This window comes from Anser cygnoides, chromosome 25 (genome assembly GCF_040182565.1).
Source record: "Anser cygnoides isolate HZ-2024a breed goose chromosome 25, Taihu_goose_T2T_genome, whole genome shotgun sequence".
Lineage (NCBI taxonomy): Eukaryota > Metazoa > Chordata > Aves > Anseriformes > Anatidae > Anser > Anser cygnoides.
Window position 1 is genome coordinate 5,629,407 of NC_089897.1, and position 27,707 is coordinate 5,657,113.

The 27,707-nt window shown below is 44.4% G+C and overlaps 1 protein-coding gene and 1 long non-coding RNA gene across 2 annotated transcripts in view; one reads left to right on the plus strand and one right to left on the minus strand.

Annotated features, from left to right (window-relative positions):
• The window catches only part of PLXNA2 (plexin A2), a 451,101-nt gene extending 424,517 nt beyond the window's left edge, over nt 1-26,584 (minus strand). The window contains exons 1-2 of the mRNA XM_066983022.1: nt 26,195-26,584; nt 11,966-12,136 (exon numbers count right to left, since the gene is read on the minus strand). The gene's annotated coding sequence lies outside the window, so the exon portion shown is untranslated. The remainder of the gene's footprint in view (nt 1-11,965; nt 12,137-26,194) is intronic.
• LOC125183595 (uncharacterized) lies at nt 4,630-10,609 on the plus strand. Its single transcript, XR_007165875.2, has 2 exons — nt 4,630-6,992; nt 9,481-10,609. It is a non-coding gene; the product is annotated as an uncharacterized lncRNA (long non-coding RNA).
• Nucleotides 26,585-27,707: the final 1,123 nt, after the last annotated feature.

Here is a 27,707-nt window from a genome sequence, read left to right on the forward strand (position 1 = left end):
CAGTTAGGCGGAGCCACCAAGGAATCGATACTCTCCTGAGGGTGAGGACCCTGGGAAATTTTTGGGCCTGGGTCTCCCATCATATTGGGCTTAAAGCAATACAATTTATTTGTCTTCCTCAGACATACTTGTGATTTACAGTTGGCGTAGCTACAGCTGTGTGCCCATAGTGTTTTCAAAGAGACGTGGCTTGTTGTTCGTCGCTTTCCTAGTTTAAAATAAAAAACAAAAATATTGTGCTTGCAGTCTGCAGCCTCCTTGGAAGCTGTCCTTCTGTCCCTGCCACCCACAAGAGTTATCAGATTCCTTAAAATGCCTGTTCTTGTGGAATACAAGTTTTTAGTGTTGCTCTAAACAACCGAACAGAGGGAGGAATATTACCTCCGTATTTTCCAGGTAATAGGTTTCTGAGTAATTTAGTTTTCCACCCTGTGCTATGCTTCTCTGTACATTTTTATAGTATAAATAACACAGATCTCTGTAGACATATATCTGTACCCGTGATTCAGTTATATCAGCTTCCTGATAGGTTCCCTCCTCAGTCCTGAATTTCTGCCATCAGTTATCTCATTTGGTTGGGAGCGTGCAGCAGGCAAGGCTCCAGCCTGGGAACACGCAAACAGGCTCCTAAAATGCAGCTGTGCACGGAGAGGTAGAAACCTCCTCAGAATGATGGCTACAACAAGGCCAGATGTTCCTTGCAGTGCATCGCTACGGCATTAAAATTTACAGAAAAGTTAGAAATTTCATCTTTGTGGCTTTAAAGTTCATTCCCTATGAGGGTCGATGCCAAGATTCCTCACTTTTCTCTTGCTTCCCCCTCCCCTCAGTTCACCAAGCTGGAAAGCACACTCCCGAGCAGCGCTTTGGTGGCTTTGGGCCTCATACATCAGCTTAAAAGGTTTATTTTTAAATTCTTGTTGCCTTAGTCTTGTCAGCAGGATGAAGCATTCTGCCTTCTTGCTATCAAAGGAAGCGTGCAGACCCAAGTGTGCACAGAGAGCTTTAATTCTGAAGCAACCTGTGAGCACAGGCCCTGTTTTGTCTGATAGTTCTGGAGCACACCAGCCTGGAACGTGGAACTTGGTATAAATATCTTTGTTCAGTATGGTTTGAGATGGACTTCAATGCTCAAATGCACTGAGACCAATGAGCCTGAGTTGGTCACCCCAGCCAAAACACTTTTAACACTGTTGGCCTGACTGATTATTAAAACGTGACTCATTAAAGTTGTCCCACGCACTGATTTGTTGCATCATGCATAGAGCTGTTTGGCTTTTAGGGTTACTCACAAGCATGGGCTGGGTAGCGATGTATTACTGCAGAACTGAAACCAATAAATGAAGAGAGAAATTGACAACCAAAGCCTGTATTTTATCCATCTTCCAATGCTGCTATTTTTAAATCCAGACCAAGCAAAATTTTAACAGCGCTTAGTTACGTTCTAAAGTGGAAATGCATGCATCACGATAAATTTCAGGTTTGGGCTCCTTTCAGACAAAGAAAATGCAAGTAACCTTCCAATAATTAAAGCAGGGTCATTCTTTCTTATCTTCAAACGCAGAGAAGAAAAGAAAGGTCTGCTACCTTCAGAGCCTTGGGACACTGTTTAACAATTATGGTATAATCAATCTTTAATTATTTTCTTTGAAGGTTATTTAAGCCCTTCCCTTATGACAGCCCCTTTGGGAAGCCTCGGCAAAGACAGGGCAGCAGCTGCTGAGTCTCCTCCTCTCCCCAGAGGTGCTCGCAGCAGCGTCAGGAGCCAGCACCACCGCGCTGCTTTGGTACAGACCTCGTACCACTGGTGCAGCCATGAGAGCACAGGAATAAGCAGACAGCAGCACATGGTCTAGCAGGAGAAGATATGTTGGCACAAAGGTGCCTCGTTGTCTTCTGAAGCAGCTTCGTGTCCATACTACCTCACTTCATCAATGCAACTACATCCTGTGACAATGTAAAGCCATTTACACTGGCATTTTCATGCTCAAATTTATGTACTTTTCCCAGCTGTTCCTGTCAAAAGTCACTTTTTCACCAACATAAATGTGCATTGCATTAACACTTATTCTTCCAGTTACTGAAACAGCAGAAAAGACCATCTCATCTACCCTTAAAGGTTGGGCTTCCTTCATTTTCTTGGTTTAATGCATCAGGATTTAGCTGGCTAATATTTCATACTTCTGAGAACGTGTAAGCTTGAAACAGCAAAATTTAAAAAATGCTATGGAAGGAACAGTGAGGTTTCCAGTTTTCTGCTGAACTGCAGAAGCAAAAAGATCCTTTCCGGTGTCTCAGCCCCCCCAGGCATGCTCTTAAACTCAGCCTTAGTCTGTCATCCCATAAAGACTCACGGAAAACACAGAGCTAATGCGATGTGTCACCAGCATCCTTTTATAAACCCAGAGTGCTCTGTTGAAACACGGGCACAGCCCCTAGAAGCAACAGCAAGAGAGCAGGTTACAGCTTGTTGACTATTTTCAGTGGGATCTGAAGTGAGTGATGCCTTCTGAAGCAACTAAATAAAGCTGCACAAAAGAAAAAAAAATACAAATATTTTTTCTCAGAAACTTCCGTCTTTTAAAGGAGCAAGTATTTTCACAGAAATGGTCCCTGTTGCAAAGACAAAATCAAATCTCCCCCCCTCCCCCAAAATGGTTTTCTTCCTCCTTTTCTCTATTTTCCATCCTTTTTCTGCTTATTTCTTCAGTGATGAAAGAGCAGAACAAAGGGAAAACAACTAGAAGAGACTAAAAGATCCTAAAGTCCTAACAGCTTGCTTTGCCATATAATCCCTGTGGCCAGAAGTTGGGAGTTTGAGCACGAAGAAGCCCTGCTCCTTGGATGTCCAAGGGATGAGAAGCTGGGCGCCTTCCTGTTCTGCTGCAGGCTCATTAACACTGAACTCTCCAAAAAGATGCACAGGACTGCCAGGGACACACGTTACAGTTAAATCGGATGCCTCTAAAGGAAGAAAAAAACCAAATGTATTAACGTGGAAGAGCCAGATATTTAACTAAGCTGCAGAACCAGGTGTGTAACCTAATGCCAACTCCCATTGCCAAAGGGGGAATGGGAAGAGAATAGAGGCAGTGTTTTCTTTTAAATTTGGAAGTGAAAGGGAGAATGTAAACTTGCGTGGAGCCTGGGGATGGGGTGAAGATGACAAGAGAGGTTGGTGCAATCAGTTTTCTTTCCTCTGCAAATTGCAAATAAGCAATTATGGCTGGGAATATTTAAAATAAAATTACTGGAACCTGTCATCTGTTGCTTGACCTCTGTACAGATGTCTTGTTAAATGAGGAGCACAACTGAAGTCTTGGCGATTTCAAACCATTACAGGTCTAATGCTGTTTAGCGTAGAAGCGATTCGTCAGGACAAGCGTCCTGGAAACATTTCAGCACAGTTTGCCTTCTTCCTTACGATTGCCAGGACGTGTAGTCTTAAAGTTGCTATGGATGACCTGTGACACCGCAGAGATGTCTGCATGCCAGTGAAGGGCAGAACTCATCTGAGCAGGCTGTGTGAATAGTGAAACGCCACGTGTTCCCTGTACTGCCACGTTGCAAAGAACAAAAATTTGTGAAGAGCTAGCAGTAGAAAGCAAAAGTGCCTGTGAAGCTGGGTTTAAAAAGAAATAACACTAACTGGCAATTCAAATGATAGAGCTGTAGTATCAAACAAGTGGTAGGTGATGGTACACGAATAAGCCTCAAAGAAACCTGAGGAGTCTCAACCTTGCCTTTGTGCTATTGTTCTGGAATACAAAGACCTCTCTTACAGCCTTCAGTCTTAACTTTGCAGCTAGCATTTCTCTCTATTCAGAGCAATAAGCTTCGGCACATGCCCATCTTGTGAGGAGCAAGAGCTGTTGAAGAAATGGACTGACTGAAGGCACACGTTCATCCCTCATCCCGGCACTGAGCACGACCAAGCCGAGCTCCCACAGACCCGCCGGCAGCGCTCCCCAGGGACCCCCACAGGTCCGGTCTGAGCAGGCTGCAGGAGAACAGAGCGGAGATGACGGCTCCCTGTGATCAAACACGATTTTTTTGGCCTCGCTTCAGAAAGGTTATGAGACTGTTTCCCTTTATGCATGAAGGAGAGTAAGTGCTGCAGGGAGAAAGGGTGCAGGCAGGCCGGTTATGCTGCAGCACAGCAGTCACAAAAAGGATGCAAAATAAAAGTGAACAATGTTCCCCTCTGGTTCATTTTTCAGAGATAGGAAATATTAAGAATGCAGAGTCTGATGGCTCTATTTAATCTTTACTCCTAGGTAAGCAGTTGCTTTACAGAGCAGTTTTTCACCAATCATAAATAAACTTTGGAGGCGAAAGGAGAAAAACATCAAGTAATTATTCTCTGCCTGCTTGTGGACTGAATTTACAGTAGGCAATTTCAAGAGACGTGGCCCTGAGCTTTCTTCTGCTGTGTTTGATGTCTCAGACCTGCAGACCAAGTAAATAATTTGATTTCATTTATTGGACAAATTTAGAGGTCAAAGCTGACAAGCCTTCAAGACCACACAGGTTTCCTCCTTGGAAGCCAACCGGTGGTGGAATGTGCCTTTCAGATACGGCAGGGAAGAGCCTTCATCCCCTGACATATTTCCATCAGCAAGGCTTGGGAGCTTGCAGCAGCAGTTTTATGATGTGTTGGCAACTTTTTCCACCTAACGGGTACATGTTTAGAGCTTAAGGGCACCAACAGTCGAAATGACTGGGTACCACAGAACAGCGTTATGTTCTTACCAAGCCATCCGCACCGCAGCCGGTCCCACCATACCCGTCCTTGACAGTAGTAGTTGTAAATTGTAAAGATTTTTATTGTTTTACAGTAGCAAATAAAGGTCTGATTTGTATCTAGGAGAACTACTGCCCTAGCTTCAAACTGTGCAGCAGCGTAAAACTCTGAGTTTTATGAATAAGCCCTTGGCTTATTGTTTCACAGAGCCCTAAGAAAATAAAAGGTAGCAATAAGTACAATAAGCATGGAAAAATAACCCCAATAGTGATAATCTACAGTGCATATTTCATGTATGAAAAACCTTGACTTCCTTTTCTTGAGAAGTACTCTAGCAAACACATTTATAGGCTGACATGTTCAACCTGACATTTAAAATAAGTGTGGCAAAAATCCAAGCATTTTATTTATAATTGTGGGTAGTCATGATGGATACTGCTGCTAAGTGCAATTCAGCACGATCAGAATTAAAGACAAACCTTGTGACCTGTGTCCTAACCAAAGCAACTTGAATTCTGAATCTCCAGCTTACCCAATAAACAAACAAAAGAAGCAGTCCTTATGTGGGAAACAGCAAGGAAGAATGGTACTAATAGCTCTATACAAAGAAATAGACAGGATTTTTTTTAATGTTTACTCAGTTACCTATACGCTGCTGTATTAAAATGGCAAGCTTACTGAAATATTTTTATTTTTGTAGATTGGGAGACTTAAAAATCCAGAAGAAGTTTGCCTTCCAGAATATTTTTGCAAAATATTAAGCATGGACACTGCGAGCCAGGCCTGCAGAGCATTCCCACAGCAATGGCTTGGGAGGCTGAAGGCCAGACCCTGCCCCAGCCACCCCAGGAGCTCAGCGCCCGCTCAGCACCACAAGCACCCATTGGGCATGTGACAAAAGCCCAAAATGTGGTTGAAAGTGTGGGGCCCCAAACCCTCAGGGAAGAGAAATCCAGTGCTGGCTGCAGTTTCCAAACTGAAGACTGACCGACCGGTTAGAGCAAGAGGAATTGCATGGGTCAGTTGGACCCCGTGTAAGGAAGTCAAGGATGAAAGTTTAGAAATAAAGAAAGAGACTCAAGGGATTTGCAAAATACACAAGTTAACTTGGAGTCTCCTTTTAAATGGATTTCCTTTAGAGCTAGAATTGAGATGAATGCACTGAAGCACTCTGAAAGACATGCCCAGATGTCCCAAAGTTCCTATAGCCAAACTATTTACAGATCTCCTCCTCCATAGCTTACAGGGATTGTGCTGTGACCTCGATCTCACGATATGCTGCATGCTCCAGAGCTAGCTCTGCAACAAGCTTTCCAGGTCCTTAGCAAGCTCTGGAAAACCAAAATGAAGCATCTGCTATGCTGAAAGCAAGTACAAGAATTAGGCAGTGTGATCTGAGAAGAATACGAACGCTTCCTTTCGAACCGGTCTGTTGCAGTATAAATGTTTTGTGGTTTTTTTTTTAAGCCTGTTAAGGGCAAAAGACACCTTGAAACCTTCGCTTTGGAGATGCAAAAGCAACGCAGCTGCCTCCTTTGAGGCTGCTCCGCGCTTTTCGCCAAGGTGACGCGCTTGGGGGAAGGCGCGCACCCAGCCGGCCCCAGCGCGGAGGGAGGCCGCGCAGGAGGGAAGGAGGCAGGCAGGGAGGCAAGGAGGGCGCGCAGGAGGGAAGGAGGCAAGCAGGGAGGCAGGGAGGCCGCGCAGGAGGAGGCCGCGGGCGCTGAGCGCGGGGAGGAGCCGCGGCCGCCGCGCCCTCTCCATTGGCTGCGCCCGCGGGAGCGCGGAGCCCCCAGAGCAGGCGCGCAAATAAAGACTGCACCTGGGGACACCACCTTAAGTGGGCAGAACTTCCCCTCGCCCGCTCCAGCGCTTTTTAAAGATTTTTTCCCCTCCCTTACGCTTTTTTTTTGGTGCCTCTCCACCGCTCTCCGCTCCTCTTCCTACCGTGTTCTCCCTCGCCCAAAGTCTCCTTCCTGCACCTTCCCGCTCGCTGCCTGCCGCTGGCACAAGCCAGCCTGGTGCACCCAACGAGGGAGCTCTCCTTTCCTCCCGTTTGTTCCACTTCCCCTGGAATTCTGCGCAACAGAAGGAAGAAAAAGAAGAAAACCATAGCCACTAACAGTCTTATTTACCAGCTGTTTTATTTTAGTTCCCTGTCTCCATAGCCCTCTTTCGAGTTTTTTTATTTCGGCTGAAGGGTTCAGTAAAGCAGTTGCCAGACGGGAGTTGTGCCTAGTTAACGAGACAGGTGAGTGCACAGCGGGGCACACGCAGCGTACCAAGCTTGGAGCTGGGGGAGCGGCGTGGCTGGGAGGCTTTGCGCATGGCCGGGGTTTCTCTGGAAGGCTGCGGCACGAGGAGGATGCAGACGGCTGCAGCCAGTGGTATCGGTCCTGCTCGTGCAGCAGAGACACTTATGCTTGTTCAGTACCAACACCTGAGCCGCTGCCCTTTGCCGTCTGGAAGCTGAGGCCAAGAAATAGGCTTAAAGAGGGAAAATTGCAAACATCTTAAGTGTTTCTTATTGGTGTTTTAAGTTGTTGCAATTAATAGCTAACTTATTCAGAGCATCAATTTATGATGCACTGAGAGCTCCCCTAAGAATACTTACTACACTGGTGCTCGTTAGGAGCCATGTAATTGCATTAAAACCCGCGGAGTTGCTCTGGATTTATACCAGTGCAACGAATAACAGGTTTGATCTGCCGTATATGAAAGTTTAGCTTAGTTTCAGTGAGTTGATTTTAACTCATAGTTTTCTATGCAAACCACTTGAAAAATGGTTTCTTATCTATCCAGAGATACAATGAAAAATTGGAGAGCTTATTGAGAATGTGAATTTGTTATTTTTCCCTAGAAAAGTTTAAACAACCATGAGCTCAATGATGTTTGCAAAGTTCTCTGAAGTCCTAAATTCCTATACTGCCGTGTGGCTTTAGGGATGCTGAAGCATGAGGGTAGTTGAGCGCTCTCCTGAGCAGGCAGAGCTTATCTCTGGGATCAGAGGAGCCAGTGGCCTGAGGATGCTTCTTCCCCTGCTGTGCACTTCTACTTTCCTCTGGCTGCTGTGTACTAGCAAAAGAGAAGAGTCCAAAGGCCTTCTCATTCACTTAAAACAGAACCAGAGCTTTGTAAATGACTTCAGCTACTGCTGTAAGAACGGGTTCCTCTCCAACAAGCAACGCACAATTGCATAGCTGACCACGTTTAAATTACTGTGTTGTAAAACTGGCTCAAAATTAAGAGAATATAAAGCTGTTTTACCTCTAAAAACCAGTAGCAGCTGATTTTAAACAAAGGCTTTGGAAAAGTGTGAAGCAACACCAGAGTGAAAAAGACCAATGGAAAACCCAGAATGAACAGACCGCGCTTTGAGTGCATTTCCTAGAAAAGGCCGGGGCAAAGGGCATTTTCAGACATAGCTGAATCAGGTAAGGGTAGCAATGCATTGCTTTGGAAAGTCTCACTTGGTCGCAGCTTCAGACAGTAGTTTCACTGATGCTAATTTTAAATGCAAGCTTATGTTACAGTGAAACAGGTTATCATATACTTTTCTAAACAGGAATCCCAGTTACGGGCACTTTTGGGAGCACGAAGGGTACTGGACTGAAAATTTCAAGGGCTTGTAATCACTGGGCCTAATGCAAAGTCCTTTTAATACAACAGAAATGCTACAAACTTTGGTCAGTGCATCTCTTAGTCCCCCTGTAGACACAGAAATATAGAAACATTTGCTCACATTAAAGTTCAGAGAAGTCCACTACATTTTATCTGACCTTTAAAGGTCTGCCACTTGTGAGGACGCAGTGGATCGCAGCTGGTGCCCAGGTAGGAGATCCCTGCAGCAGACTGCAGCCTGACTCTTAAGACTTCTCCCCAAGGAGAAGCAAAGACCTAGTGGTGTCTAATTAAAAAAGCTAAAAAAAGCCAATACTGTTCACCTTTAATGCAGTTTAAATTGGTTATTCAAGATTGAGGGGTAGTCAGTCAGATACAGGCCTCCAGAGCTTGTATTTCAGGTTTTTATTAGCATGTTTTTATGTAAGGCTTTGTTGATATGCACCTTTACTTCACAATCTGAGCTGTTCCCAAAGAAAGCCAAAGCCAGATTTGCAGCTGTTCCTTTTCTCTTGAAGGCATACTGGCAAAGTGGATTCCAGGCACCAAGCGGTTAATAGCTGGAAGCTGTGCATTAGGCATTTATGGCACTAAAGCCCGTTGCAACTTGCCTGATAAAAGGCATTTCAAATAAGCCAGGATTGCATAGAGGAATTTCAGTTGATGAGTTCCTGCCTAGGCCACTCTTTCTCAGGACTTATCCAAAAGCTTTTAACATGTCTTGACAAAGCAAAGGGAGAGGCTTCAATGCAGCAGCAGACAGCAGGTTTATGTTTAAAAGGAAAAGAAAAAGTGAGAGAAACACCCTAAGCTATTTGTTCTGCTAAATCCTCTATCAGCACCTCCATAGCGGGTTTCTTTTTTTTTCTTTAAGTGCAGCCAAGCATTGCAGTTTATCTTCAATTCAAGTTTTTGCATCCCAACCAATCTTTTCCTAAGCTGCAAAGTTTAAGCAAATTAAATTTGAAATTTTCCTAAGTTAATCAAGTGCCTGGGAATACCAAAGCCTGCTGCTAGTCAGAACTGGACCCTGCGTTTCACTAGGCACTTGGAGTCCACTTTGTATATTAGAGGCACTTAATATATTTTTAACAGTTTTTTTTTTCTTTGTTTCACAGATAGGAAGTTCTTTGGAAGAAGATTAACGTCTTCTGGAGGGTTTGGACAGCGCTTAGCTTAGGGCTTTGCATCTTCAGAGTGCTTCTGGCACCCCCATAGCATAAATTCCCAGATGCGCTAAGGTGTGTGCAAGAGCAGTGGTAGGTTGACACTACCATGTTGGGACAAGCAGAGTGTTCCCTGTTCTGCCTGCCCACGCATTACAAGAAGCCTCCAGCACCCATCTCCAATTACCATATCATGTGGGGCCGTTCATAAGAAAGATTATTTCTCCCCTACCTAGGCTAAAGGAAAGTAGTAGCTTAACACAGTCTCAGTATTGCAGATACGGCCAGACACGTAGAAGAAAATTGTCTATCTGCATTCTTTGGATTTTGTAGATTCGGAGGTTTAAGGCCGGAAGGGACTATGAACATTATCCTGTTGAACCTCCCTCTTAAAAAAACGTAGATTCTCCATCAGTAGAGCTACAGAATATCATTTGGAGAAGCTTTCAGTAGTTTAAGACCTTCAAAAGATGGAGAATTGCCATATCCATTGGTAAAGTTTTTCCCACAGTTAACATTACAAATCATACCTGGCAACTTGTTACGGGATGAAGTTAAAAAGATTGAAAAGAGGGAAAGAGGAAACAAATTAATCAGTGAGCAAACAAAAGTTTCAGGCTCTTACATTCCCACGAGCATGGATTGTAGACAGTTTCACACCTCCTACGTAGAATTTGAACATTGCAGATGCACCAGCTGTACTACCCTAAGATGTATATTAACATGCGATGAGCTTGCCTGCATTTTCCGAGTGAAATAAGGACGGTCCATGGGTTCTGTTGTCCTTCATTCCACCGGAGTCTGTCTCATACCTAACCAGATTTCAGTGGAGTGAAGCACAAGAGACATGGAGATGAATCAGCAACAAGAGGAACTGCTTCCCACTGCCAAAGAAAGGAAACTACATGGAAATTTGGATACGCCAAGCATCCAGAGATCAAGCATGCTGGGAAATGGAGAGGAGCAGTACACTGAGCATTTTAATAACCTGAATATTTCTTGAAAATCTCCAGTAAGAGCCCATTTTGAAAATGTACTTACTTTTTACATAATACATAAAAATTAAAACGTCTACAAAGACCGCAAGCTGCTTTCTCGAAGGCTTAAATACCTTATTAGCAGGAAATTAAACTCTAATGTGGATAAATTAGATGTGTAACCATTGCTTTCAGTCATCTTATCTCTAGGATAGTATAGTCAAGAAACCAGAATATAACTTTGTTTTAGGGCATATGTACCACAGTGCGTTTCCTTAAGGATCTTTCTCTAAGCATCCATGGGCAATGCCTGCCTCCCTCCAACACCCCCTGCCACAGTACCTTCAGAATGTGGCAAAACACCATTAAAATTTTTGGTCCATTTATTTTGTAATAAAATGAATGTAAATAAAATTCAAGTTGAGGGAGAATTTAGATTTTTTCAGGCTGAACACCAGATGGTTCTTCTAAGGTATCTGTGTAAAATCCCCAAAGGTTAATGCAGTTAAACATTTTGATGCATAAGAGCATTGCATTCAACACCAATCATTCACCAATTGTAATTGCCTTTTTGAAGTCCTCACCTCCCTGAGATGAATGCCCAAAAATATTAGGTCTGGCAGGTTTAAAACAAAAACAAAACGTCCTTCTACCACCAGAAGGAATTACTTTCTTTGATAGACTTAGTGCTGGATTTCAGTAATCAATTATTCTGTATTACTTCTCAGCTACTTGCCTAATCAATGTCCTTCCTCCCTCCCTGTCCCCCCCCACCACCCTTTTATTTGACTGACTTTAAAAGCACTCAAAAAATCTACTTGCTGACACCCTTTTCTTTCAAATGCAGACCACCACAGGGTATGTATGCTCCTTGGAAAGCCAATGGCCAGCTTCCACAAGGTAGCACCGAGCCCTTCCAGTCAGCATTGAAAGTTCCCAAAGCTTCTGACATTTATTTCCAGGCTCATTCTTAAGCATAACACGCAGCTTGTCTTGGACATCTTACAAAAAAATAATTTTCCTGTTTAATACTAATAATTAAAGTTACACTCTTGATTCCAAACCAAATCATTACAATACCAGGAGCACAGCATATATTCAAACCAGGATCCTGCCAATCCTTTACTTTTTTTTTTTTAATACACTTATCCATATAGCACTCCATCTCTGTACGTATCTTGAAATACATAACCAAAAAGAGATTTTTTTTCCCCATTAAATATTTTTCTCAGGGAATCTCAGAACTGAGATTTTTAACAAGCCATTCCTTAGAGTTCTGCTTGTGATTACTGCACAGCAGTAACAAGAACACTAGGAACAAAAAGATAAGGAAGGGGATCAATTTAAGTAGACAGAGTAAAAGTGCAGAAGTGTACGTATAATGTGCCAAACATAAGCAGATGAAAGATTCGGTAAACAAGAAAACTTGTGCATAAAGGTAATAAAGTAAGTGTACCTACCTTCCCACTGCCTGGTCCAAGGAGCTGCACCTGGCACAGAGAAACTGCTCGGTTTTGCTCCAAGCCCCCCGAGGTGTGACGCTGCACGGGCTGCCCTCTCACCCTTCCTTCCCTGGCTGGCTTCAGCTTCCTGGGCTTGAGAGGCCTTCTTCGTGGGGCACTGTGAGCTCTCTGAAGACAGAAATACAGTTGGGTATTAATGATATGCTAGGGAATGTTTACAGCACTCACAGTAATATATTACCTAGTCATTTGTCCCCCCCCCCCCAATACAAAGGACACTTTGCCTAACAGCTTTCCGTACATTAAAGCAATGAACATCCATACATTAACGCAATGAACATAACGAGATAGCAGACAACCTGCCAGAGAGGCGCACTGCTATGGACAAGTCTTTGTCAATACACGGCGCAGTTAGCACAACTCCTCAGCGATGACAGGCACTATGTAAATGCAGGCTCGTTATCAAAGAAACCATGGCTCACTGCTCAAATTGATGCAGCACCACAGACAAGAAAAAACCCTCAAGTTACTCTTCTGAGTAATATGTGCAGTCTAAAGATCGAGTATTTCCACCTCTTAGCACCTCAGATTTAAATTTGGCTATTCAGACAAGAAGAATTTACTTTAAGGTAAAAGGAATGAGATCAAACAAACAAAAAAAAAAAACCAGCCCAAGTATCACCAACTGCTAGGCTTGGCTCATGCATTTGGCAGCCTCTTCTTGAGGTTGCCACTGTTGGTACTTGGCGCCTTATTAGCTCCAGGTGCATCCATCCACAAAACACGGCCCTTTTCCAGCCCCAACAAGCCTGCACTTGCAGGCTCACTCACACCGACACGCGAGGTTCGGCTCCACACGGAGAACCTGGGACCAGTGCCCTTCCTTGGGGATCCCCCGTCCTGAGCGGTGCCTGTCGCTGCAGCCCTGCTCCCAGGGGCCTTTGGCACCTCTCAAGCCATGGCACAGCCCTCTGCACACAAGCCATTTGCTGTACTGAGGAGCATGAAAAGAAATCCAAGCATGGTATAGGCTGTAACTCGTACAGCTGAAGAGAGTATTTCAAATACCTCTACCAAGCTAGGCAATGCTTTCACTCAAGATTCATCTCCTGGGCGGCACGCGCAGCAGGGCAGCCACAAGAGCAGCAAGTACGCAGCCACTCCACAGAAGTCCTTCCCTGCCAAAAGCATCGGGAGCTGAAAGATGCTTGGAAGGCCGTGAAGCCAGCACAGCTCACGCCACCAGCGTACCTGCCCTCTGTCCTTGTCCCCCACAGGGAGAAAGATCAGCAGTGACACCGATGACTGAGCTGAGGTGAGCAGCCAGGGAGACAGCTAGAGAAAGCAAAGTTTTTGACTCAACAGTTGTATTTTAGTGATGAATCTAAATTCCTTACCTAAAAGTAGTTTTATTATTTTACTCGAATACCCTCTGCTGCCTGTACTACAAACCCCCCAGCCCTTTTTTTGGGTCCTCTTGCCATAAGCACCGCCTCGTGTCTGGTGGTAACTCTGCAGAGCTCTGAAGCAGAGGGGAGGCTTGGATAAGAGGCCCTTTAGAAACCCTTTACAAATGTAGATTTGATTGACTGACTGATTGAACTTAATTGCAGACATTCTCTTAATTGTACACTTAATTACTGACACTGTGTCAAAAGATTTCTGATGCAGCACCTGGAGGACAACCTTGCAAGTGCCAGTCAAAGCCAGCTGCACGAGACATCAGGGAGGTGCTCCGTATCGCCTACAGCTTGGAAGGGGAAAAATCATAATATTTTAATAATATACAATTAGGTTTCACCCACCCTCAAGCGCGCGCGTGCACGTACACACAATCACAAATCTTTTTGCAGGGAGGGCATCTAATGCATCGGGAAGAGAAAAGAGACAAAGAGTGCTAATTATGGGACCACGTGGCGGTTCCACCCTTTTGTGGTCTCTCCTAACATCCACAGTGTTGTGAGCGGCAGGGGAGGGCATTATGCCATGGGTTTTGGCAGGAGCGATACAGCTGCTGGCCACCCAGTCTAGGAACTCCAGATTTTGTGCTCAAATTGTAATTAAAAATAAAAAGCCATGATATTTACTCAAAGGTTAAAACTAAATATTCTCAGCAATTCTTTTGGGGCACTGCAGGCCTTCCTGAAAACAGCTATGCAGGAACACCACAAATCACAGCATTGGTGCTGTTTGTAGTAAGAAATGTCTGCAGCAGCCTTGTGACTACGTCTCCCGTATTTCTCAGACAAATGAGCATTTTACTGAACACAAACCTTAAACCCCTGCTGTAGCAGCTTGCATGTATAGAGCACACAATGCACAAACAAAACAGAACTGATCTGTTTTTACACATCGTTTCTTAGTATTTTTATCGCTAAAAGATCCTAAATTGTTAGGACTTCTCAGTAAAATAACAGAGTATAGTCATATTTAGAAAATCTCATCATTAACTAGGCGTGGTAGTTACTAAGAACAAACAGCTGCAGGGTATTTGATACTTCCACTGCTGCAGCATGTGAATCGTTGCGGGAACCCCAACATCAGCGCACTTACCCTCACCACATTGCCAAGCACTGGCACCACTACTACCGCTAAGGGTTTGAGCACAGACTGACCTGCGATTCTTATCTGCCTCTTTGAAAACTTCCCTGGGCAGCAGCAAGCTCAGGCCACCCAGGAGCTCCGTGGCAGACCTGGAGTCAAATCCTGGGCGACGTAGCAGAGGAGGGTAAACCAAGCCCGTTGTTATCCCTCCAGCAACGCTCCCCAGGAAGCGTTTTAGGGTTGTCCCACAGCCCCGTGCCGCCCGGCTGCATGCTCCCAAGTGCACACAGCTCTGCTGGAGGTGGCTTCCCTCTCCTACAACATCGTCCTTGTACATGCACCGAGCAAAGCTCCACGTCTCCTCTTCATAGGTACAAAGAGGGCAGCAGGCGCAGGTGAGTTACAGCAGGTGAATGACAACCGCTGCGCCGCCCCACGCTGCGGCAGCACGCACAGAGCGGGAAGGCCGCGGCTGGGCACCATGTGAACGGCAACGAGGTACTGAAATGTGTGGATCAAAGGGAAGCTGAAGGACTGCAGAAGGGATGAGAGGAGGGGAGGATGTCACCTGCAAAGCACAGCACAGATGCTGCAGTAGCAAATAGGATCTGGGCTCCTGCCTCTGAATCCACCCTTCACGCCGAGGCACTTCTTGCAGCAGCTGCTCAGGCCATGAGAGAGGCACCAGAATTCTCTCAATTAATGACTGCCAACCTCAAAAGCAAGAGGGGACAGGGCACACAACTGCACTCGCTGGGCTGCCGGTTCCCAGGTATTGCCCCCATCACTGGGATCTCCCTCCAGAGGGCCCCAAGTCTGAAACCATCAAACTGCCACCGGCTCTGCTTCGGCTGGGTCAGAGCGAGACCGACAACAGTCTGAGCGTACAGGCTGGGTTAGAAAAGGGAACCTTTTCCAGAAAACAGTAGTACGGATTTTAACAACTAGAATTGGGGCTGTGCAATACACAGCGCATCACAGACACCAGTGCATAACTGAAAAAAATCCAAAAACCGGCACACCAAAACCGTACAGACAGCTAGCAGAAAGGATAGGAATTGTTTTACACCCACAGAAATGCAATTTGCTCAAAACACCTGGAGTCTTGTTAATTTACCTGTGACATGTTGCTACACTTAATTGCCTTTGACAATTAGCAACATTTCAACACCTTCTTTAATGGCCCAATTATGAGAACACTTGTCTTCCGTGCAGTAGATAGAAGAAAATAGATGGGTGAACTTCCAGAGCAAAACTCCTCTATGCATATTGTAACAAAGAGCTTAAAAACAACCCCCAAAGAGACAATCCTGGTTTTGTTTGGCTCACGCTGCACACACGCCGTGTTTCAGTCTCTGGCCATGCCTCTCCTGGGGAGGGCTGGGACAGCCACAGCCCCAAGAACCCCACTGTAAAATTAATTACAGGGAAAAGTGCTGAGCATTTGCTTCCCTCCATTTCTCACACTTGATGCTTTATTGATTACTTCTGTATGCTAAACAAAGTGCATTCGTTGTAAAATACATCCTGTTCCCAAACTAGAAGCAGCATGAGATGGGCAATAGGACCGACCACTTACACCCAAATACCTGAGCTCCTCCTTGCCTAATGGAAACGTTGAGACTGAAACTTTGCAGAGTTGCTTTGATGAAACCTGACTGCAAGTGCTGGCCGCGGCGTGGCAGCCTTTCTCTCAGAAGAAAACAGGTAACTTCAGATGTGCCGACCCTAAAGGAGCATATGGTGGATTTGACCTATATCAAGTGGAAGAGACTGGGGTACCTTACTGCTCGAGTCACACTGGGGTAATTCTCCAAGCACAAAAGCTGTGCAAGAACATGGTTAGGTCTGGGATAACATAGCAGTTACATGCTACTTGGCCTCATTCTGTTTTCTCCCAAGGTGATATAAATTTGAAAGATCCCTGCTGGTGCAAACGTCACAGCTTAAAGTGAGGGCATGAAAGGGACAGGCAGGCGCAGCCACACATGCAGTGCTACTGCTGGTAAGCGGCACCTCATCGCAGGCTCCACTCTGCTCCAGCAGTAGTACAGGTGAGTGCACTGCATGAAGAGGACTAGGTTCTGCTCATTCAATTCTGCAACATGCTCTAAGATCTTCTGTGCTTTCCCTCCTCCTCACTCCTTACGCTTTGTCAGGTTCAGCTCCAGTCCCCTCCTGCAGACTCGCAGCCGAGCAGCACGATTCATCCTCAGACCCCTGCGATGCTGTTGTCAATTCTCAATTTCCTTTTAAATCTCCGCTAAACACCATTCTTCCTCTCACTTCAGTACCTGCATTTCTCCTCATAGATTTATTTAGTTTGTGAAGTTCCGCAAGCTTATGAAGTTCAAATTCTCCACCAGCATCAATCGGTGCAACCCCACCGATAGGGTCAAGGCAGAGCAAGTGGCACGGTGCACACGGGTCACGTACCACGGAGAGTTTCACTGAAACCTTTCCTGCCTTTCCCTGCAGGGACTGCGGGCTCTCACACCACCTGCAGAACAACTGTTACAGTCAGCGGTGCAACCACGACAACCCACCTCTGCTGGTGATCTTCTCTGCTGGATATTTTTTTGACAAGTGCACTAATGCCAAGGAGAGCAGCTCATTTCACTCCCACTGCAGGGTGACAGCTCGGTGTCTCGGAGAAGGAAGGAAACCTGCCCTCGCTCACCGTGACCTCCAGGTGGTTTCTTTCAGCGGAGCTGCAACTGTGTAAATTGTGAGCAGGTTAAAAGGAAGCTCACCAACCACAAAGCTCACAAACTGGCTTCTCCGTGTAAGCCAGGGGAGTCCTACTGCTGAAGAGAGTTTATGAATAAAACAATGTTTTATTAAATTACTGTTACATTTTGATTGAACAGCATTTGGACTACATAGGAGTCGGCATATTCCTGAAAGTAATTGGTTTTCCACATCTGCTTTCCTTTCTAATTGGACTAATTACTTCAGTGTAGGATCATGTTCACTACTCTCCAGAAAGCAAGAAACCTTGATTTACAGTGAGAAGAGCAGCAATTAGAGAGAATTAATTCATACAGCAACATCTAAATAAATCATATTATGAGAAGACAGCAATGTAATTATTGTGACTGGTGGCTCCCTTGTGGAGAAACATCATCCTTAAGCCTAAATCAAGCAGTTCTGTCCTCCAATTTCTCAGAGCATGTACTACCCATTTTATTTAAGACCTAATTGAGGTGCATTGTCAAAAACAATAGGGTCTAACACTCCTCCGGCAGGTGAGAAAAAAATCCAATCCTTGACAACTCAGTGTTTGTCTTCAGAATCAAATGTATGTTCAACAGCCATGGATAACAAATGCCAGCAGCAGCCTCAAATTAAAGGTGCAACAATTTCAGGGAAGTAATATCCTCCACGATGAGACAGGCTTTTCTTTCTCTCCAAATCCAGCCCAGCCCATCCAGATGGCCAATTAAAAGGTTTAGTGAGAAGGAGAACACGCTGAACTACGGGGTTTCAGAAGATGATCCAGCTCCTTATGCTGACAATTTATCTTCCTACTTATACATTAGCAGTCTGGTCCTATCCTGCTGATTGAGATCAGACATCTCTTTCCTACCTTGGCAAGCTGCGAAAGCCATTTTGTGAGGCTGAGCTCCCTTCATCTGCTTGTTATTAGTTCTGTCCTTAATGTCATTCTCATCGAGTTGCTGGGACCAAAAAACCCTGCCTCTTCAGAGCACACTCAGCTCGGGAGGAATTTGTCTCCTCAAGCGTCTTTCATTTGGTTCTCCAGCAGGCCTGCGAACTGTACAGAAACAAAGCACAGAAGCACAAGCCCCGTGATCCCTTCTGAGCACACTCAAAAAATAGCTTTTGTTTCCAGTGTTAAGTGACACACAGCTAGATACCGTTCTGCTCTGCAAGATGCTACGACTCCCATTAGGCTGACTTCGTTTGATAAGCGCCCCAGGAACGTGCAGGGGGCATTTCCCATTAGAGACGCTTGCCACTTTTACACGTTAGGTAGTCACATTGCCTTGCACCATCATATGACATGCATGAGCATGACAAGAATTAGCATACTGTATTATACTTTATGTCCACAACCTGACACATCATAAATCCCTTACGTCAGAAAACCAAGTTCACATCCAAACAATTACCCTCTTTTAGCAAGTGCTTGATCCATTAGGAATTAGGGTGATAAATTGTCAGTTCAGGCAGGTGGAAACTTATCCATCTTGATTTGCCATTCTTCTACCATGGCAGATAAATATAGCCATCAGTTATAGCACCTGCCTGCTACAACCAACCAAGACCACGATTTGAGGGAAAGGTGTTATCACTAGGCCTGGAAAAAAAGCAGAGCTTGTGGCTTTGTGGTTTTAAGAACACATTTAGGAGCCTTACGTTTTCCGGACTTAGTGCTATTTAGAATGCCTCGCCCTTTGCTTCAGGGTAACTTTCACGGTTACCATTAAAACAAACATTTTCAAAAAAAAATAATCAAGAAATCCAAAAATCAAATTGAAAGTGAACAAATTCTCATGAGTTGATCCAGACCGTCAGACATTTGCACGCAAGGTAAGAGTTCCCTTGGCTGAGGTCCCTCCGTGCCACAACCTCTAGGGTCATTTATATGCAGAAGAAATACATAATGGGTGTAAAAAGCTGCCGCCTCACCCCTGTTGCATTTCATAGTCCCTCTGCACTCATCACAATATCCACAGCTGGTAGAAATTTGGACTTCAGTGATGACAAGCAGCTTAACAGCTCCGAATTAAGCCCACCTCTGCAAATACCTACCCAGAAAGTGTTCAAAGCAGCACAAAACTAGCCCGTTAGACTTCCCTAGATCACTTTTGATACCAACATATTCGGTGCGTTATCCTAGCCTCAAAACAGAATAATATACAAAGCGGATCTGATTGCTTTAGAAGCATGGAAGAGAACCAATTATTTTAGCCTCCTATGCCCACAACAAAAATATGGATGCAGAATTACCAGAGAGGTCCTAAAATATAATAAAACCCACAAGAACCATATGTGTGTTAAACAAAAGATGTACAAAAATAAATACATTCAAGTATTACAACAATGTAAGAACTATTTTGAAGGTAAGTGGAACAGCTCATAATTCACAGCCATTATTCTTTTATCACTGTTCAGCTGGAGGTTGAGAAGATTTTAAAACCGCAATTATCAACGATAGATTTGCATTGAAATAAGCTTCTCCACTGCAGTTCTCACTCCTCTACCCTCCTCCTAAATAAAGAGGTGGAAGTAACAAAGAAAGCAATGTTTTAAATATAACAGATAAGACTTTTTTCCAAAAATATCCATGCAATCAGATATATCAAAAAAAGGAAGAAAAGTAGATTCACACTTTGGCCATTTTTCAAATGAAACCAATAAGACATTTCCTTTGTGTCAGGTTAGTGACATAGGGAAAGTATAAATTTTATACGCGATGAGGATCAAGGAGGAACTTTTTGTTATTTAGCTACAGGGAAGTGTTTGTAATACCCTTTTATTTCTTTTGGCCAAGTTTTAGTTATTAGTCCTTGTGGGCCACTCCTATCAGCTCACCAGTACGAGGAAGTTTTGCACACTTGGCAGTAGGGAAAAAGGAGAAATCGGATCCAAGAAACCAGGCTGAGCAGCTGGACCAGGCTCGGGGTGGGGAGCAGGCAGGAGAGGTCTCCCTGCAGCTCGTGGAGCGGTGCAATTCCGCCATTTCCCCAGCCTCGACTGCACAGACCAGCTGTGGGTCTTCTGACAATAATTTCCCCCTCCCGTAACATCACAGGAAAGATGCTACTCACTTTGGGTTTTTCCTTTTCTGGTGCTTTCTCCTACCAGTCTCCTAATAACCATAGATTAATGAACAATTACAAGGCTTCATTCTTACTGCCATGTAATTCCAAGAAAGGAAGAGCATCTTTCTGGAACATTATGCTTGAAAAAACAAAGGAGAGCTTTGACTGTCAAGTCACTGATGTTCCCTCTCCACTTAAAAGCTTTCCAATTTACTTACAAATTATAGTGTTTTTAATGCAAATTAAGCACTAGAGAACATTCTTTCCTTCCCCCAGATTAGCAAGAACCAAATTGACCAAGAAAGCCAAACATGGAATCGGGATACAATGAATATTTTAAATAATGAGCCTGTTTAATTATTCTGATTGGTGAAGTATGAGGTTATTAAAATGCCTCTGAACTGATGATGGGGTTTGAGCATATGGTTTTGCTTTCTGCACACAGAGAAAATGTTTTCTGATACTCTGTGTTCCAGTATTCTTTGTTGAATTAACTATTGGGATGAAATACAGCTACACATGCTCAGAGACCTTTGGGAAATATCTTTTGCTTCAGAAGCAAATAGCACATTGCGGAAGGCAGAGGCACTCTAGAAAACTGAATGACAGCACCCAATTGACCGGTTTCCACACAAATTACCTGGCTCATTCCAGCTACTTAGGGCAAAAAACAAAGTTCATTCAGTTCTGGTTTTGCTCCAATGGGTCACCAAATTTACGTTTGCCTGATACATTGGCACTTACACATGCTGGAAAAGCCTAGATCAGACGGACTTCGACATACATCATGCTGAATCTGATCACCGAATACACCAAGTTCTCTGTGCCCTATTAGCATCCTGGTAAGCGTTATACAATTTATTGGGTTTTATTTTTATTTATTTTTTTAAACTTTTAACCCTGTGAACCTTCATTAGCCATCAGGCCTCTAAATGTGTGCAAGTTCAAAACAGCCAGTCTGTGCAAAAACACGCTTCGGTGGCACTTTTCTCCCAAGGTCCTGCTGAGGAAAGCACACCAGAAAGGGGGAGCATAAAGCAGCAGGAAGGTGACTTGCTCCCAAAAAAGCAGATAGCAAAGTTATTTCCTTGCTCTAAATATTAGGGTAAATTTGTCCCTGCTCTGCTTTTTCAGTATCCATTTGCACACCTCATCTTAGCTAAGAAATTATTAGGCTGTCATGTTCCTTCCCCACTACACGCAAGAGTCAGGCCCTCCCTTTTTGGTTTTGCAGTTTTGTTTCTGGAGAGTTTGTGTTTGTTTACAAACGCCCTCAAGTTCAGGGTGCTTATGTCCAGACAGAGGGGAAGAGGTGAACAAGTTCCTACTGGAGGTCCCGATTGTTCAAGGTATTGATCAGCTGATGCTTCTCCAATTGCACGGACCTTTGGGGTCAGTGCTGTCTGCTCCCTGACAATCATCCATATAGAAAACCTAATTACTCTAAAATAACGAGCATGCTTTGCACAGAATCAAGCCCAGGCTTGTGACCCACCTGCTCTCCCTGTGATAATCTCCACCAGCTCCTCACCTGGCTCTGGCAGCAACCTTCCGAAAAGCCAGCAATTTCAGGACAGCATGGAGGTCTCGCTGTGCCCATCAACAGATTATGAGGGTGACAAGTTCACATCCCCGTGGCAGCTCATTCACACCTCCTGATTCCTAATGCCATCTGCTCATCCCTGAACCTATTTTCAGATTTAATTAGAAATTTTGGAACTTCTGGAGACTGAAGGGCATAGAGGTGAATGAGCACATCTGGTCTGCACCTCCCAGCTTGATACCTTGTACTTTAAACATCTCTAATGTCTAATGACTCTGAGCACTGGTTGACTTACTCTGCCCTTTGATGTGCACTGAGAAAGGTCAGAACCCAACGGAGAAATTCACCGTTCCTTGGCTTTTTAGTATGGATTCCCATTCTCCTGGTTTCCTAGGTTCCAGCTTAGTCAGTACGCACCTGACTCCCATCTGCCATCCCATCTCTTGCACTGCACCAACTGCTTCTGTTCCCTCGAGGAGAAAGCTGGAGGCAATGAAACAGAACGCTGTGATAATTACCTTGTCGACATCTTCTCTTAAGCTACCACAAGGAGCAGCTGGGAATTCATCTGAATTAAACTCCACTTCCTCTTCCATTTCCACTGGCTTCTTGCACTCCAGTAACGCACCACATGAAGAACATTTTAACCTGAAGCCCCGGACAGGTGCTCTGAAACAGCACGGGGAAACACGAACCAGAAAGAGCAGCAGGCATTACCGCATGGGCTCAGAAGGACCAGACTGGAAAGTTTTGGTCGCCAAGCAGATTTCTCCATTATTTTGCCAAGACTTTTATTGGTTTTAAATATTTACAAGTCAGAAAGCTTTAAAGAAGCCTGATGCCCAACAGGCAGAATCACAGCCCCTTCTCCACGACCAGGGCAACCAGCTGCTGAGCTCACAACGCGGGCAGAGCGAGCTGTCTGAGACTGCGCACACTGCTGCAAGCAGAACACCTCCTCGTGCGGATCCCAGGGAGCTTTCCCACTGATAACGGAGGCATACAAATTTCCATCACAAAAAATAAAAAAAATTAAAAAAAATCAAACCTCTACCTACATTAGCTACCGAGTGAAGAAAAAAAAAAAAACACAAAACCCACAAAAGCCAACTAGACAAACAAAAAAGGAGATAAAAGCAGTTTGCTTTAAAGCAGCAGCTTTTCCGAAAGCCTACAGTAAATCTTTAAGATTATCAATAATGAACACATTCAATGCCTTTTCTTGTTCTTTTAAATCACTTCTTCCAGTGGAGAGAAATCAGTCTGGGGGGTTGTTCATATGCGAGCTGCATTTATTATCAAGGGATTGAGACTGCTAGAGATGGAGGGAAGTAAAATGAGCACCGACAAGGCTTGGGAAGAAAGCACGCAGCCACTTTATAGTCCTTCCTCCACCTATTTGTCACAGCACCCCAGTAATGAGCACTGGAATTCATCTCTCTAATGACATTCACAGTGGTAGATGTTTTCCCAAATTTAGTCAAGTGACAATACAAAGTCTTTAATATGCAAAGGAGTCCTTTGTGTAACTCACCATAACTTTGGTGTCTTGTCATACCTTACAGAAATTTCAGGAGAAACAAATTGCAATAATCACAGGAGTGAACAAGTTGGAAGGAACATGTCACAGCAGTAATGAAATCTTCTGTTGATTTTCATGTATGTGTAGACATACATTACAGAAAACTAAATGTAATTCCATGAATTTCTTATAAACTACAATAATTCAGCCCTATGGATACCACATACCTATCACATGCCCAAATCACAGTAAAGACTAATGTCACTTAGTCAGTTCCCCTGTTTCTCACCCGCCTCAAACACAAGTATTCTGCCTTAAGCTCTATCTTCTATTCCTGTCACATAAATATTTTCCTCAGCTACGAAGGCGGTATGAAAACCTCAGCTCATGCTCTTTGCATATGTCAGATATTAGCACATTTAGAAACTAAGAGGACTTCTTCACAGGATTGTTTCCAAGCCACAATAAAAGCAGTGTTGCCAGCCCTCAGGTTATTTAAAGCACAAGCTGGGCCTTAAAATGATGAAATGGTCTTTGCAATCATGGAATTGAAAGAAAAAAAAATGAGGTTAATGGTTTTTGCTTCTAAACTTCTGACTATATGCACTTTTTTTTTCAGCCCACTGTACACCAGTGACAAAATGCAGCATTACCTTGTGCCAGCCTGCATCAGTTCAGTGGGCAGACTGTGCTACAGCAAGCACGTCAAAAAGGAGCAGGGATTAACTACCATGGGCAAAAACACAGTATGAAACAAAGCTGACCCCCCGTACAAATGCACACTGCTACAGTACCACTTTAGGCCACCCCCCTGCTCTATTCCACCAGCACAAATGAGAAGATGCCCCTCTGCATCACCATCTCAAAGCTGCATGAAACCACATCAACCTGATCCAGCCCACTGACTGCCTGCACCCACAACGCAGCCAGGTACTGCAGCAGAACAGCACACAACCTGCTCAGGGAATGATGTGATTCCCACAGTGAAGCTGTGTGAGGAAAGGGTTAATCTCACCTGAAAGGAGATGCCAATTGTCTGTCTAAAATAATCAGGGAGGAGAAATCAATGGAGAAAGAGCAGCACCTCCAGAGAACAATTCATCATATTTTAAAACTTACATCTGCTGCCCTATCGGAGGTATCTGTCTCTCCTTTGACTGCAGAGAGAAGCTAGCACAGACTTCGATCATTACTGATGTCCAATTGATGAATCTCATCCTGGATGTTTTCCATCAGTGTTTGAGGTGTTGTCAGGCTACCAGTAAATATTTTACAGACCCACACTACTGAGAAGTGCTTACAGTCAAGTGAGTGCAGTTTATGCTGTTTGGCTACCAGCACACTTAAATCCACTTTGGGTCATTACATGCAACATGAATGCAACTTCCTCCATCACTATGAACCTTCACCCTGATTTTGCTTCCTACACTGCCAATGAGGCTATAGCAAGACAGTATGTTTCCCCTTTTCTTAAGTGGGGATGAGATGAAACAGAAGCACATTCTCCTTCTAGCCCCTAATCTTTATGTTAGAAAATCCTTCTGGCTATGCGTGTTATATTAAAAGAATATGTCCTTTTCTCCTGATAATTCTTAATTGATCACATCTACAACATAGACAGAGCTGCTTGGCTAGCAAAGTTCCATATGAAAGTGTCCTATTTGTTGGTGATTTCCCTAGAGCATCTTTTAAACCATTAAAATTTACAAACAACTTGATTTCTTATTAACACAGATTCTTAATTGCTTTCCTGGGAACACAGTGAAGTTATTTGGCTCCAGGGTTTTAAAGCTAACATTTAAGAATAGCTTTTAAACAAAGTAAAAGCAGAAGTACTGCTCCAGAAGCAGTTCAGGCTCAGACTGTAAACAGAGCTGTGTCCTCCTGACTTGCTTGGATACCATACATCCTAATAGGCAATTCTGAATATCAAAGCTGATGAATTTCACAAATAAATGGTCTGATTACAGGGACATTTCTTTGGCATGTTGGTGGACACCTGGCTCTTGGCAGGACACCTCCAGCATGCCTGGGCTGCAATTCTACAAAGACGCACAAACTGCTAGCCACTTTTGCTACCTGAAACTATTTCTCTTTTTAGGGCCAAATCCTGCTATCCCTGGTTTCGATTCTGCTGTAGTAAATCTTTTCCACAACAACGTAACAGCCTTTCATCCTTCCCTCCCCATGTTTGATCATTGGAAACAACAAACCTATTTAACCAGGAATGCTGATTCCATAGGATAGTTCAGGACAGGAGACCCCCTCTAAAGGCCAAAGACGATGTGTGGTGTCCTTACACCACTGCAAGCACAGGAAAATCTGCCTGCAACACCGGCATGGCACCGCTGCGGCCTCCCTGCCAGGAGAACCACAGGCAGGCCCAGGCCCACAGGCCTGGCACGCTCACCTCCTGTGCCACAGACTGCAGCTATTTACCACCCAGCAGCCTTTCCCAGCCGCAGACACACGTTTTCATTTGCACCCAAACACTTCTGAGCACAATCGTACGCCAAGCGCCTTTCCTGCCCCGCCTCAGCCAAAAGCCTCGAGAAAGGGCAGCACCAGAGACCTCCACCTTCAGGCCCAGCAGCAGGGTTTCGGCGGAGCCAAACCCACAAAAAGCTCCGTGTTGACAAAAATTCAGTGAGGATCCCTCTCAGTCACAACATATTTCAGAGCGCTGATCAGGAAGTACATTCTTATTCCAAGCAAGTACCTCATCATTTTAATGCATTAATCAAATCTGTGTTCCAGGCCTGAAGTCCCCGCATTCATCATCAATTCAAGATGAACCTATTATTTAGGTTCAGAAAATTACTCACTAAACATAATCAAGCATTACTTCTCTGAAGTCTTCATAACAGGAGCCCTCTGTCGCGAAGAGCGAGGCCGCATCCGCCTGGCCCCTGCCGCCAGGGGTCCCCGCAGGGCCGGGCCGCGGCCTGTGGAGGAGTTTTCCTCCAAAAGCCGAGCTTTTCCTCGACCACTTTTTTCCTTACTGTGGACCTGGGAGAAGGCTTAAAAGGAGAGAGCTGCGAGAACACAGGAACGTGTTGTCAGCTGTTAAAATCCTTGCCATGTTGACCATCACTGGCCCAGAGAAGCACTCCCTTCGTGTGGTCAGCAGGCAGCCTCTACCCAGCGCAGTCAGGGATTTCATTAGGACGAGGCCCACACGCAGCCTGTGAACGGAGACAGTTTAGGCTGACCCCATGCCCTCACCCCAAATCCAGGTTGTTTTCCATGGGCTCGCAAACAGCTTAAATCGTGGTTCAAAAATTTTTCAGCAATACATCCCGTTTTTCACTAACGGAAATGCTTGTGGAGGGTGCTGCATTCAGACATTTTTCATGTATGCATTTCTATTTGAGAAATGATCCAGGAGGATTTTTATTTTTTTTTTTTGGTCCATCAGCATTCTGTGGGAACAGATTTAAAGGAAGTATCTTCATCTGAAATGGAAATCCCCAACTCCTCCCACACGTTTTCCAAGCAGACCCACCACTGCCCTAGTCGGTCAGCTGCTCACACTCTCACAAACCCCACAGCAAATGGCACAATTCGCCATAAGCTGAAAAATTTCAAATGCACTTTCCATATAAAGACTAAAATATAAATCCCAATGCTATCTCAAAATTGGATATCACCCAAAAGTCAGGAGTCTGTATTTCTTGGCTTTAAATATCACTGAGAAGTATAAATGGATCCTTTTAGTTAATAGTAATTATTATTCAGTCTGTCATTAACAGCAACTGCACACACTTTGATGGATGGGTTGAGAAGCAGCTTTGTTTCATTTTATTGCTGATTCTGTGACTAGTTGCCAAAATTTTCTTATTACTGATAATTAGATCCTGTTAGTCTAGCATCTGCTTTTCCTCCGGCAGCAAACGCAGAGGACTCTTTGTGCACGAGGGGTCTGCACCCGGGACAGGAGGGTTATCTGAGCAGACTTGCCACAAATCTGAGCGAGCAGGCACTGCTGCCTGCATGAGGGCAGAAGGAATAAAAAATATATATATATATATTCTTCACCTCTCTGGTCTGAGCTGATTTTAATCAGATGGCCCTTGCAGAACATTAAACCGCTCATCATCTTTCTAGCATAGATAATAATGTATACACAATAAAATGAATGGCAAATTGCAACATTTAGGTTCCCTGCTGGTGAACGTAGAATGTCTCGGGTTTTGGTTCTGCACTTAGGACGCCTTCATCAGGGTATGGTAGAGAGAGCTGGAGCCCAGACAGCTCATTACAGAAGCCTGTCTTGGACTTCCTATCAGTTAATTCATAATTCTGTAAAATAAAGACCATACTGATCTCCTCAGGTCA